Source organism: Triticum aestivum, chromosome 3A (assembly GCF_018294505.1).
Source record: "Triticum aestivum cultivar Chinese Spring chromosome 3A, IWGSC CS RefSeq v2.1, whole genome shotgun sequence".
Taxonomy (NCBI): Eukaryota; Viridiplantae; Streptophyta; class Magnoliopsida; order Poales; family Poaceae; genus Triticum; species Triticum aestivum.
The window spans coordinates 511,577,069-511,592,218 of record NC_057800.1 but is presented as its reverse complement, the minus strand read 5'-3'; positions in this window follow the sequence as shown (position 1 = coordinate 511,592,218).

The following is a 15,150-nucleotide window of genomic DNA, read 5'->3' as shown; positions in this document are numbered from 1 at the left end:
TATTCATTATTTCTTCCCCCTCTTCTCTCCGGTAGACTACGAGACCGACGCTGCTGCTGACCAGTTCGACTACGGAGTTGACGACCCCTCTCTCTTGCCAGAGCAACCAGGCAAGCCCCCCCTTTGATCACCAGATATCGCCTACTCTTCTCTATACTGCTTGCATTAGAGTAGTGTAGCATGTTACTGCTTTCCGTTAATCCTATTCTGATGCATAGCCTGTCATTGCTGCTACAGTCATTGATACCTTACCCGCAATCCTAAATGCTTAGTATAGGATGCTAGTGTTCCATCAGTGGCCCTACACTCTTGTCCGTCTGCCATGCTATACTACTGGGCTGTGATCACTTCGGGAGGTGATCACGGGCATATACTATATACTTTACACTGTTACATTACCTGTGATACTGTTCGGAGTTGGGGGCTGAAGGGGCAGGTGGCTCCATCCCGGTAGAGGTGGGCCTGGGTTCCCGACGGCCCCCGACTGTTACTTTGTGGCGGAGCGACAGGGCAGGTTGAGACCACCTAGGAGACAGGTGGGCCTGGCCCTGTTCGGCGTTCGCGGATACTTAACACGCTTAACGAGATCTTGGTATTTGATCTGAGTCTGGCTACGAGCCTATACGCACTAACCATCTACGCGGGAGTAGTTATGGGTATCCCGACGTCGTGGTATCAGCCGAAGCACTTCAGACGTCAGCGACGGAGCGGCGCGCGCCGAATTGGACTGGAACGCCACTAGGCTAGGTCTGCTTTCGGCCGCCCACGCAACGTGCAGGTGTGCTAGGGCGATGGGCCCAGACCCCTGTGCGCTTAGGTTTAGACCGGCGTGCTGGCCTCTCTGTTGTGCCTAGGTGGGGCTGCGACGTGTTGATCTTCCGCGGCCGGGCATGACCCAGGAAAGTGTGTCCGGCCAAATGGGATCAAGCGTGTTGGGTATGTGGTGCACCCCTGCAGGGAAGTTAATCTATTCGAATAGCCGTGATCTTCGGTAACAGGACGACTTGGAGTTGTACCTTGACCTTATGACAACTAGAACCGGATACTTAATAAAACACACCCTTCCAAGTTCCACAGACAACCTGGTGATCGCTTTTCTACAGGGCGACGAGAGGAGGATCGCCGGGTAGGGTTATGCTATGCGATGCTACTTGGAGATGCTGCTTGGAGATGCTACTTGAAGATGCTACTTGGAGGACTTCAATCTACTCTCTCCTACATGCTGCAAGGCGGAGGCTGCCAGAAGCGTAGTCTTCGACAGGGTTAGCTATCCCCCTCTTATTCTGGCATTCTGCAGTTCAGTCCACTGATATGGCCTCCTTACACATATACCCATGCATATGTAGTGTAGTTCCTTGCTTGCGAGTACTTTGGATGAGTACTCACGGTTGCTTTCTCCCCCCTTTTTTCCCCTTTTCCTTTCTTTCTGGTTGTCGCAACCAGATGCTGGAGTTCAGGAGCCAGACGCCACCGTCGACGACGACCCCTACTACACCGGAGGTGCCTACTACTACGTGCAGCCCGCTGACGACGACCTGGAGTAGTTTAGGAGGATCCCAGGCAGGAGGCCTGCGCCTCTTTCGATCTGTATCCCAGTTTGTGCTAGCCTTCTTAAGGCAACTTGTTTAACTTATGTCTGTACTCAGATATTGTTGCTTCCGCTGACTCGTCTATGATCGAGCACCTGTATTCGAGCCCTCGAGGCCCCTGGCTTGTATTATGATGCTTGTATGACTTATTTATGTTTTAGAGTTGTGTTGTGATATCTTCTCGTGAGTCCCTGATCTTGATCGTACACATTTGCGTGCATGATTAGTGTACGATTGAATCGGGGGCGTCACAGAATAGCTCATGTATCAACTAGGGCTGTCTGTATCTTCCATGTTAGGCGGGTTATTCTCAAGAGGAGTGGACTCCGCTCCTCACTCACGAGAAAATAGCTGGTCACCAGGATGCACAGTCCCATGCTTTATGCAAACTAAATCAAATAATTGCAAACAAAATCCCCCTGGGACTCTTGTTAGTTGGAGGCACTCGTTGTTTCGCGCAAGCCATGGATTGATGCTTGTTGGTGGAGGGGGAGTATAAACTTTACCATTCCATTTGGGAAGTGCCTATAATGTGTGTAGCATGGAAGATATCGCCATCTCTTGGTTGTTATGTTCACAATGAAAGTATACCGCTCAAAATATTATTCACCTCTATTTCAAAACCGACCTCTAGCACCTCTACAAATCCCTGCTTCCCTCTTCGAAGGGCCTATCTATTTACTTTTATGTTGAGTCATCATCCTCTTATTAAAAAGCACCAGTTGGAGAGCACCGCTGTCATTTGCATTCATTACTGTTAGTTTACAATGAGTATGACTTGACTGGATCTCTTTTACCATGAATTACAATGTCTAGTCAGTCCTTGATCTTTAAAGGTGCTCTGCATTTATGTTTTCCGGTCTCAGAAAGGGCTTGCGAGATACCATCTTGTTATATTATATTATGATTGTTTTGAGAAAGTGTTGTCATCCGAGATTTATTATTATTGCTCGCTAGTTGATTATGCCATTGATATGAGTAAACATGAGACCTATGCGTTATTGTGAATATGGTTAGTTCATAATCTTTGTTGAAAACTTGAATGCTGACTTTACATATTTACAACAACAAGAGAAAACAGAGTTTGTAAAAGTTTTTCTTTATCACTTTCAGTTTATCAACTGAATTGCTTGAGGACAAGCAAAGGTTTAAGCTTGGGGGAGTTGATATGTCTCCATCGTATCTACTTTTCCAAACACTTTTGCCCTTGTTTTGGACTCTAACTTGCATTATTTGAATGGAACTAACCCGTACTGACGCTGTTTTCAGCAGAATTACCATGGTGTTATTTATGTGCAGAAACAAAAGTTCTCGGAATGACCTGAAACTTCACGGAACATCTTTTCGGAAATAATAAAAAATCCTTGCAAAAGATGAAGACCAGGGGGCCTACACCCTAGCCACGAGGGTGGGGGCGCGCCTGCCCCCCTAGGGCACCCCCTACCTCGTGGGCCCCCTAGAGCTCCTCCGACCTCGACTCCAACTCTATATATTGGCTTTCGAGGAGAAAAAAATAAAGGAGAAGGATTCATCGCGTTTTACGATACGGAGCCACCGCCAAGCCCTAAAACCTCTCGGGAGGGATGATCTGGAGTCTGTTCGGGGCTCCGGAGAGGGGAATCCGTCGCCATCGTCATCATCAACCTTCCTCCATCACCATTTTCATGATGCTCACCGCCGTGCGTGAGTAATTCCATCATAGGCTTGCTGGACGGTGATGGGTTGGATGAGATTTATCATGTAATCGAGTTAGTTTTGTTAGGGTTTGATCCCTAGTATCCACTACGTTCCGAGATTGATGTTGCTATGACTTTGTTATGCTTAATGCTTGTCACTAGGGCCTGAGTGCCATGATTTCAGATCTGAACCTATTATTTTTTCATCAATATATGAGAGTTATTGATCCTATCTTGCAAGTCTATAGTCACCTATTATGTGTTATGATCCGTTAACCCCGAAGTAACAATAACCAGATACTTACCGATGATGACCGTAGTTTGAGGAGTTCATGTATTCACTATGTGTTAATGCTTTGGTCTGGTACTCTATTAAAAGGAGGCCTTAATATCCCTTAGTTTCCATTAGGACCCCGCTGCCACGGGAGGGTAGGACAAATGATGTCATGCAAGTTCTTTTCCCTAAGCACATATGACTATATTCGGAATACATGCCTACATTACATTGATGAATTGGAGCTAGTTCTGTGTCACCCTAGGTTATGACTGTTACATGATGAACCGCATCCGGCATAATTCTCCATCACTGATCCATTGCATACGAGCTTTCCATATATTGTTCTTCACTTATTTACTTTTCTTTTGCTATTGCTATCATCACAACAAAACACCAAAAACATTACTTTTGCTATCATTACCTTTTGCTACCGTTACCACTACTATCATCTTACTTTTCTACTAAACACTTTACTGCAGATATTAAGTTTCCTGGTGTGGTTGAATTGACAACTCAGCTGCTAATACTTGAGAATATTCTTTGGCTCCCCTTGTGTCGAATCAATAAATTTGGGTTGCATACTCTACCCTTGAAAACTGTTGCGATCCCCTATACTTGTGGGTTATCAACATGTCATCTCGAGATTCAATAGAAAAGTTCCTATGATGTGAACCAAATGAAATCTCTTTTCCAATCCCTACTCATAGGAATTGAGATACATGTCATCTCTTTCCCTACAACTTCCATGTATACATCTTCTATTCCTAAATAGCTAGTATAACCCACTAGTAGCTTTTTTTCTAGACATGCAACTATGGCACAAGAACACGTCATGCATGCAAGTCATAACTCACATTGTTTTTTCTACTCTATGCATGCAAGCACAACATCATCAGTTCGTGCATGTTACTCATAAGTTATTTCTTGCATATTTTGCATTGACAATGTATGTGCTGGTCACGTGCACACATATGTAGTTCACATTCACATTTTTGTTAGAAATGTCATTCTTTTAACTGCAATTCATTTTTTCTCTTTGTACTCCCTCCGTCTAGGTGTGTAGGTCATGTTCCGAAAACCAAATAATCCCAAAACACTTTGGCACGGTACATTAACTCCCTCCTCGTTTCTTGCTTTGTGACATATCAACCAATAAGAGATGTGTGACGTGCATGCTTTCCCAAAATACAAGCACTTCTGCTTTGTTCTAGAATCTTCCGTATCATAATTGCCCAAACTTTTTTTCTAAATGAATTGCCATTATTTGTTTTTTTACTTTATGCTTTACAATGCACAATCCCATGAATCTTAACCTTTTTATAAAACTAATTGATTTTGAATGAGATTAACTATAAGAACTAAATGAACATCTACATCATGCATATATGACTCAAAGCTTTACATGCTATAGTGTGTATTTATTCATAATTTGGTTTCCAAATCTCATGCATTTAATACATAATACATATGTCTATTAACCATGTTCGTACATCAAACTAATGCTCTTTTGTATCCCTCATCAATCACTTATGACGAGACAGTCACCCAGTGGGTTACTGTGAGACGCGCTACTCGTTTAAAGAGTGCAGTGTCATCCTCCCCACATGATTCTCAAGAAATAGTAAGGCTAAATGAAGATAGTAAATGTAGCTCTCTAGTTGATGACCGCAATTTCCCCACACCACCATCGCAGGTGCTTGCTCTTACTTGGCAGTGTGATATGTGGTTGCATGTTGCATATGGTGTCTACCTTGTAATGCTTCTAATTAGGGTAAATTGCATCTGCTTAGTTAACACATTATACCTGTGGATATGACATGTGTTCCTGTTTTTGGTACATATTACATCTTTCTATTAACCATGTACTTACATCAAACTACTTTTCTTGTGTATCCCTCATCAATCACTTCTGGCGAGACACCTTCAAGTTGACAGTGTAATATTGGTTGCATCTTGCATATCATTTCAAACATGTATTGCCTCTAATTTGTTGAAGTGCCACTTATAATGAGACACATCTAACTTGGTAGAGTGATTTTGGTTGGATCTTTCATATGGTATCTATATTGCTTTGCTTCCAATTTGTTGAAATGCCTTCTGCTTAGCTTTTTTCGTACATATTCCATCCTCCTACAATGTGGTTGCCATACATAAAAGTTGTGTTCGCCAGTATCATGCATCAACAAATTTGGAAGTGCGGATTTCATTCATTTTTCTTGTGTGTTTACTTGACTAGGAGAAATCTAAAAGAACGAAGGCACGTAATGATGGTGGTCCTCTAGAGAATCCAAAACAGATAATCTCTACAGATTCTCCTTCTACTCCTACTTCAATGCAAGTTCCAAACCTCATCTCCCCTACTCCACAACCCCAGGTGCTTTCTCTAACATGGTAGTGTGATATCTGGTTGCATGTTGCATATGGTGCCTAGCTTGTATTTCTCCTAATTTGTTAAACTGCATCTCCTTAGCTTACACATTATACATGTGAATATGACACGGCTTCCTGTTTTTGGTACATACTACATCTACTTATCACACATGTTCTTACATCAAACTACTGTTCTTGTGTATCCTGCATCTATCGCTTATGATGAGATAGTCACGCCCGTGGGTTAGTATGAGACACGCTACTCTTATAAAGAGTGCAGTTTCATCCTCTCCACATGATTTTCAAGAAAGCAAGCCTAAATGAAGATATTGAACGTAGCTCTGTACTTGACGATCGCACTTCCCCTACACCACTGTAACACCCCGGATGTAACTTTCCCAATTTGTACTCCAACTCTTGCCGTTTTCGGCGTTAAGTTAATTTATTTTCTCGGGTTCGGGTCTTTGTCTCCGTGTTTTTTTATCGTTATTATGCATCTCATATCATGTCATCATGTGCATTGCATTTGCATACGTGTTCGTCTCATGCCTTCGAGCATTTTCCCCGTTGTCCGTTTTGCATTCCGGCGCTTCGTTCTCCTCCGGTGGTCATTTCTAACTTTCTTTCATGTGTGGGGATTAAACATTTCCGGATTGGACCGAGACTTGCCAAGCGGCTTTGGTTTACTACTGGTAGACCGCCTGTCAAGTTTTGTATCATTTGGACTTCGTTTGATACTCCAACGGTTAACCGAGGGACCGAAAAGGCCTCGTGTGTGTTGCAGCCCAACACCCCTCCAATTTGGCCCAAAACCCACCTAACTCTGCTCCATCTTATAGAGCGTTTGATCACGATCGCGTGGCCGAAAACAACACCTCATTTGGACTCTCCTAGCTCCCTCTATGCCTATAAATAGACCCCCCCCCCCGAAATTTCGGATCTCCTTCTCCCCCGAAACCCTAAAAATCCACCTCGCGCCCGCCGGACATGTCCGTTTCCGGTCGGACACGCCGCGCCGCCGCCCCAATCCAATAGGAAGCCGCCACCTGTCTCGTCGGGCCACCTCCGTCGCCAGCCCGCAAGGCCCAGGCCGGGCCCTCCCGCGCCGCCTCCCAGGCCGAGCCGCCCCGCACGCCCGCCGGCCTTCTCCTTCGCCCGCGTCGCCGCCTCTCTCTACAGCCGCCGCCCGGAGCTAGTGCCGGCCACCGCACCATCGGCGGCGACCTCACCGCCCCATCGGACCGCCGACCCCGCCGCCTCTTCCTCGCCGCCCCGAGCCACCGCCTCGCGCGCCGCCGCAGGAGCTCGCCGGCGTCGCCCCCAAGCTCCGGCCCGGCCCCTCCCTCTTCTCCGGCGACGAACTCCAACGCCGGTCGGTCATCCTCGTTATCCGTGCCGCCGTGCTACAGTGTTCGCGCCGGATCTGAGATCCGTGAACAGTAAACCCTAGATGTTGTTTTTTTTCTCCAAGTCCCAGAATTCCAGATCCAAGTTGCCATGTTCATAGCTCCGTAACTTTGCATCCGTAGCTCCGATTCATGCGTATAGCATATCGAAATGTTCATCTCAGAGAGTACATCATTTCATTCCATTGCATCATTTTCATTTGAGTTCATATTGATGCCCGAAATGCTGTTAGAAGAGGGCTACTTGAGTTAATTGTTAGATCTGCTACTCCGTTTAGCTTTTTGTCATTTTTGCCATGATTAATGTGTGCATGATATGCCCTGATGCTCTACATGTGTTTTGTTAAGGGTTTTTTCATCTTTCCAGAGGTGCAAACCATGTATTTTTGTGATGTGTGTGGTGACTTGTGCAAGCTTGCAAAGTGGTGCACTTGCTAATTCTGTTTTTAGGGACTTAGCAATTTCACCAAGTCCTGGAGCTGTTTATCTCATGATGCCATATGTTAATGTTGTTTCCTAGTGATCCGTGCCTCTTTTGAGGATGGTTAGTAAGGATGTTTTGTTAATCTTGTAGTGCTCTATCCATCCATGTCTTTGTTTGCAATTATGGAGCACCCTAGCTTGAGTCAATCGAGCTCTACTTTTGCTACTTCGTGAATCTGGGCAGATTGTCAACTTGTTTGCAATTTTGCCGATGATGTTGTAGTTGATCCGTGCATGCTATGCTATTGTTCTTGCCATGTCTAGCTTGAATTTTGTACCTTCTTAATGGGTGTATGATTGTCTTGCCATGACTTGCACCATAGTGAGTGCATCGAGCTCGTAAATATGCCTACTTGAGTTATATTTCAGCATGTGTCAGTTTTTCACTGTCTAAAAACTGATTATGTTTTTGCTGATCCCTTTTCTGATCCCTTTTGGCTCAAGGTCACTAAGGGACTTTTGTTAAGCTCCTTGAGTCGCTCCATGCCATGCTTTACTTTGCCATGTTAAGGTCCTGTAGCATATAGTTTTGTTGCTCCGAAGAGGGCTACCTGATCTGAAATTCCAGACAAGTGTTAATTTCACTAAGTCTGAGATCTGTTTGTCATATGCATTTTTTCCATGCTCGTTTGAACCTGTTAATGGATGAATTGGCCGTAGCTCAGTCCTAGACTTTTGTTAAGCATCTTGAATGCATCCCTACCATGTATTTTGTTCTCATGTTTGGGTGCTGTAGCATGTTCATCTCACTACATTTAGATGGCTACTTGCTGTAAATCGCAGACCGGTGTCATTTTTGAATCGCTTGCCATTTCCAAATCGTAACTCCGATTCCGGCGTTCTTTATATCGGTTTCAAGCGTTTTCATCTCATATTTCCACTAGCACACTTGGTTTTACAAGTTGAGGCCAGGCTCATGCATTTCCTGTCATATCTTGTTTTTTGCATCCCGCATCGCATCCCGCATAGCATACCATCTTTGCATTGCGTTGTTTGAGTTTGCACGTGGTCGATTTTATCCTTGTTGCTTGTTTGTCTTGTTTGGGTAGAGCTGGGAGACGAGTTCGCTAATGAGGATCCCGTTGAGTTTGCTTTCGAGGATCCAGTCAACTCTGACAACTGTGTAGGCAAGATGATCATACCCTCGAAATCACTACTATCTTTGCTATGCTAGTTTGCTTGCTCTTTTGCTATGCCATTGCTACGAAGCCTACCACTTGTTTTCAAGCCTCCCATATTGCCATGTCAAACCTCTAACCCACCTTGTCCTAGCAACCCGTTGATTGGCTATGTTACCGCTTTGCTCAGCCCCTCTTATAGTGTTGCTAGTTGCAGGTGAAGATTGGAGGCCGTTCCTTGTTGGAACATTTATTTACTTGTTGGGATATCATTATATTGCCATGTTATCTTAATGCATCTATATAGTTGGTAAAGGGTGGAAGGCTCGGCCTCTCGCCTAGTGTTTTGTTCCATTCTTACCGCCCTAGTTTCCGTCATATCGGTGTTATGTTCCCGGATTTTGCGTTCCTTACGCGGTTGGGTTATAATGGGAACCCCTTGATAGTTCGCCTTGATTAAAGCTTTTCCAACAATGCCCAACCTTGGTTTTACCATTTGCCACCTAGCCTTTTCTTTCCCTTGGGTTCTGCAGACTCAAGGGTCATCTTATTTTAACCCCCCCGGGCCAGTGCTCCTCTGAGTGTTGGTCCAACCGAGCGATGTCCGGGGCTACCAGGGGCAACTCTGGGCTGGCCTACCCGACGTCTTGCTCATCTGAGTGTGCCCTGAGAACGAGATATGTGCAGCTCCTATCGGGATTTGTCAGCACATTCGGGCGGTGTTGCTGGTCTTGTTTTAACCTGTCGAAGTGTCTTGAGTAACCAAGATACCGAGTCTGATCGGAACGTCTTGGGAGGAGGTCTATTCCTTCGTTGACCGTGAGAGCTTGTCATGGGCTAAGTTGGGACTCCCCTGCAGGGATTTGAACTTTCGAAAGCCGTGCCCACGGTTATGGGCAGATGGGAATTTGTTAATGTCCGGTTGTAGATAACTTGAACCTTAATTAATTAAAATGAATCAATTGAGTGTGTTATCGTGATGGCCTCTTCTCACGGAGTCCGAGAAGTGGACACGATGTTGGAGTAATGTTTATGCAGGTGGTTCTCTAGTTTCTCGCTCGCGCTTTGCCTCCTCTTCTCGCTCTCTTTTGCGTATAAGTTAGCCACCATACTTGCTAGTCACTTGTTGCAGCTCCACATATTTACCTTACCTTACCTATAAGCTTAAATAGTCTTGATCGCGAGGGTGTGAGATTGCTGAGTCCCTGTGGCTCACAGATTACTATTACACCAGATGCAGGGCCTGATGATTCCGCTCCAGGAGACACATATGAGCTCAAGTGGGAGTTCGACGAAGACTCTCAACGTTACTATGTTTCCTTTCCCGATGATCAGTAGTGGTGCCCAGTTGGGGGTGATTGGGACCGTGTCGCCTGTTGGGTTCTCTTTTATTTTGGCGCCGTAGTCGGGCCATGAGTGTTTGGATGATGTAATGTTATTTATATACTTGATTGACGTGGCGAGTGTAAGCCAACTGTGTTATCTCCCCTTTATGATTTATATTACATGGGATGTTGTGAATAATTGCCTAACTTGCGACATATGCCCTCAATGCGATTATGCCTCTAAGTCGTGCCTCGACACGTGGGAGATATAGTTGCATCGAGGGTGTTACAAGTTGGTATTAGAGCCATCCCCAACCTTAGGAGCCCCATTGCTTGATCATTTTTAGCGGCCGAGTTGTGTCTAGAAAAATGTTTTGAGTCTTTTAGGAATTATATATCGAAGGGATTAGGAATTCTTTTTACTTCCCAGTCTCCTCATCGCTCTGGTAAGGCATCCTGACGTAGAGTTTTGACTCTTCTCTTCTCAAATTTCACTAAAAAAAATTTAGGATCACGCGGGTATCCTGGAATCATTCCGATGGTTTTATGATGAGAACATTGTCTTGGTGCCTCCTGTCAGGGGTTTAGTGGAAGTGTCCCGGGGAGTTGAGCTCTAAGGTGTTGTCATCATAATTTTATCGTTGCAGTTCTGGAATACCTTAGTTTAGTACGCCGACATCGAAAATCTCTTTTATGTAGTTCGTTGGTGAGATAACCTCGACGCCACCAAGTACTGGGGTGCGAGTTCGGGAGTATTGCCATAACTTGTATAACCGATGCTTTTCAAAGGTTGAGGTAGATGATTTCCAAAGGTTGCTTGGTTATGTGTTGAAGGATGGATACAGCTGGATGTAGGATTTGCTAGTTTTGGGTGAGATATTATGCTTCCCCTGTATCCCCAACACCTGATTGCATAACGGAAAGTTTCAGGAGTTTCATAGGTGGGAATTCAAGTAGCTCTTAGGATATCTTTCCGACAAATGTACGATATGAAATTGGGGTTCGACGTCTAGTGGTCCACCTATTCACGGTCGATTTTACAGTGGTCTCGTTGTGTCTTAAAGAGTCCTTGGCTATGCCGACTCGGGGACGCTTTGTATGTCATGTGCACTGCCTTGTACATGATGGTGCTGTACGATCGAGCCCGTGTAGGCCCCACCACGAAAACTTCGGACGAAATTTCTATCATATGTTTGTTCCGGCTTATTCTGCAAGCCAACCCTTTGTTTTTGTTTGGAGTTGTGGTATTCGAGTTGCTTCAATGTCAAGTGTTGATTCCATACCTTCCCCAAATGGTGTTCTCATACTCCGATGTGGATACCAATCCTTCATGATAATCGAGAATGTCATGTCAATCTTTTTAACCGGTGTGCTTCTCTTCTAGTGGATCCGACCATTTCAAGTTCCGCAAGATCAATTATCAGTTCTTCTCAACGGTGTTTGTTTCATCCGTCTCCAAGTTGCTTTTGTTTTCCCTCCCACCCACCCCTTTTCTTCAACGATTAAGATTTCTTATACAAGTATCCTTTTATTGATGGGAAATCTCTCCATTCTTTTCCGTCAATGCTTTTATCCGGTGATTCTCGTGAAGATTCTAATGAAGCTTCAAGTTCGTCTCTCATCACTCGTTTTCTTCTCCGGTGGAACAAATTCAAGCTTTTGGTGTTTGATCATATTCTTTTCTCTTATTTCAAATGCCTTCTCATGCCAGTGCACTTTATATTCAGACATTTTCTTGCTATTCAATTGTTCCGGAGTGCTCAAGATATCTCGAAGATTCGTGTTTCCACTCTGCATTTGTTCAAGCTCTTTCGAGATTGGTATCTCATTCAAGTCATTTAATTCAACCAGTGCAATCTCTCTCTTTAAATCTTTTTCAACGGTGTTTCTCTTGAGTGGGCCCTAACCCACAGGTCTCTCCCCAGGATCTTACCTGACTCTTCTTATTTTCCCGGAGCTATACTAAATTCTTTTCGAAGTTTGACGTAAGAATGATTTATCATCAGTCAAATGTCTTCTCAAGATCTGTCAAAATCTTTTCATCGTTGGCTCAACCTCTTCGTTTTGATTCTTCCAGAGTGTCTAAATAATTCATGGTGGTGTTTCTCATCATCATTCTCAGATTTTGAAGACCGAAGAAGAGGTTTTCCTCCATATCTTGCTTCATTCTCTTCAAGATTCGTGCCTCTAGTTTGTTGCCATCCTCTCATAATTATTTTCGATCGTGAGAATTCTTTTCACCCATCCGCAATAATTCAAGAGTCTTCTCAGTTTGTTTATCCGGAGCCCATCATCTAAGATTTATTCATTCTCAGCTTTCAGCTATCATTCTCCAAATTTTACCGGTGCTTCATTCAAGTGATCTCTAATCAGTTCTTGGTCCTTTTGTTCTCTTGTCTCTAAATTCTCTCAAGCATCTTCTTTCGTTTGTTAATTCTTCCCGGTGTTTCTTTATGTTTTATTCATTCTTTTTCAATTCTTACGGTGGTTCGTTCAAGAGTTTTTTCTTCCTTCGTGTATCATATCCCCTCATGTATCATATCTATGCATTCGTGCTTTTCAAATTCTACCGGTGGTTCCTCGAAGGCCTTCTCAAGTTTATGTTATATCTCTCTTAATCCTTGCTACGAGAATAAGTAGTGTGCCAAATCCGCTGCTTGTCATCAATTTAAATTGGTGAAGGATAAGCATAATGTAATTCTTATTCTTGTTTCATCCAAGAGTTTAATTCCTTATTCCGGAGGCTTGTCAAATTCTCAGTTTCATTTGTTTCATCTTCTCTTTTTCCCGGAGTTCCAACCTTTTCAATTACATCTCCACGGAGATTCATTTAAATCATTGCAAGGCTTCAACCTTATTCTTTCAATCATCCATTTCGTTTGATCATTCTTTTTTTACCGGAGTTTTCACGAAGGCTCGATGTGGTGAGTCATCAAGGATTTAATTCCTTCTCGAAGTGTTCATCGAGATTCTTTTCTAAGAAGCTCAAGCATTCTTCATATTGCAATCCGAAGTGCAATTATTTCTTCCGTATCATTGGAGATGGTATTGTGTCATTCTTGATAATCTGAGTTCATGTTTCATGATTCGAATGTTGTTAAGAATGAGATATTTAAATCCATCAACCTCTTCATTGGAATTATCTTGGGTTATATTTCACCTAAAACTTTCCCTAAGGATTGTTGCTATCTATGGTGCTTATAAAGGACCCAGGTTCTTCTTTATCCTCCCGGTGGAAATATTTTTCTCGTCTCCTTGTTCTTATCAATCCAATTCTTTTCCCATGAGTGGCAGGTTGTCACCTCATATTTTGAGCTGTATTCCATAAGACCATATCAAGCTTATCTTTTCGTTGTTGTGTTTCCAACAACTCCGTTAGACCCTTATCCTAAAGATGCCTTTTCAAACTCTTTTGTGGCAGAAGTTGGCTTTTCTTCTCCATTCTTTTATTTCAATGATCTATATTCTATTTCTCTCTTCCGGAGGCATTGCGACGTTGCTCTTTTCACCCATCATCTTGTTTTGTCAAAGATCATGTTCTTTTCATGCCTATCCATTTAATCGGAGTATTGTACCCCTTTGCTCAAATCCTTTTCATCCTATCAAGTCTTGTATCTCTTTTCAACCGGAGTGCTATAAGAAATTGTTCCTCCTTGTTCCTCTTTTCTAACGGAGTGTTTTCAACTTCGTTCATCTTCGGTGCATTCTTTCTCGAAATGGCTTAACCTTTTCAAGGTTCTTTGGTCTCACTCGTTTGTCAAAGAAGCAAATTAGTTTTACCTCTTCTCTTTCTCTTCTGTTTTTCCCTCCGGTGCCATTCTAGATCTTGGGATGAGATCCTTTTGTAGTGGTGGAGTGTTGTAACACCTCGGATATAACTTTCCCAATTTGTACTCCAACTCTTGCCGTTTCCGGTGTTAAGTTAATTTATTTTCTCGGGTTCGGGTCTTTGTCTCCGTGTGTTGTTATCATTGTCATGCATCTCATATCATGTCATCATGTGCATTGCATTTGCATACGTGTTCGTCTCATGCCTTTGAGCATTTTCCCCGTTGTCCGTTTTGCATTCCGGCGCTTCGTTCTCCTCCGGTGGTCATTTCTACCTTTCTTTTGTGTGTGGGGATTAAACATTTCCGGATTGGACCGAGACTTGCCAAGCGGCCTTGGTTTACTACCGGTAGACCGCCTGTCAAGTTTCGTATCATTTGGACTTCGTTTGATACTCCAACGGTTAACCGAGGGACCAAAAAGGCCTCATGTGTGTTGCAGCCCAACACCGCTCCAATTTGGCCCAAAACCCACCTAACTCTGCTTCATCATCTGGAGCGTTCGATCACGATCGCGTGGCCGAAAACCGCACCTCATTTGGACTCTCCTAGCTCCCTCTATGCCTATAAATAGACCCCCCCCCCCAAAATTTCGGATCTCCTTCTCCCCCGAAACCCTAAAAATCGACCTCGCGCCCGCCGGACATGTCCGTTTCCGGTCGGACGCACTGCGCCGCCGCCCCAATCCAATAGGAAGCCGCCACCTGTCCCGTCGGGCCACCTCCGCCGCCAGCCCGCAAGGCCCAGGCCGGGACCTCCCGCGCCGCCTCCCGGGTCGAGCCGCCCCGCGCGCCCGCCGGCCTCCTCCTTCACCCGCGCCGCCGCCTCTCTCTACAGCCGCCACCTGGAGCTAGCGCCAGCCACCGCACCATTGCCGGCGACCTCGCCGCCCCACCGGACCGCCGACCCCGCCGCCTCTTCCTCGCCGCCCCGAGCCGCCGCCTCGCGCATCGCCGCACGAGCTCGCCGGCGTCGCCCCCAAGCTCCGGCACGGCCCCTCCCTCTTCCCCGGCGACGAACTGCAACACCGGCCGATCATCCTCGTTATCCGCGCTGCCGTGCTACAGTGTTCGCGCCGG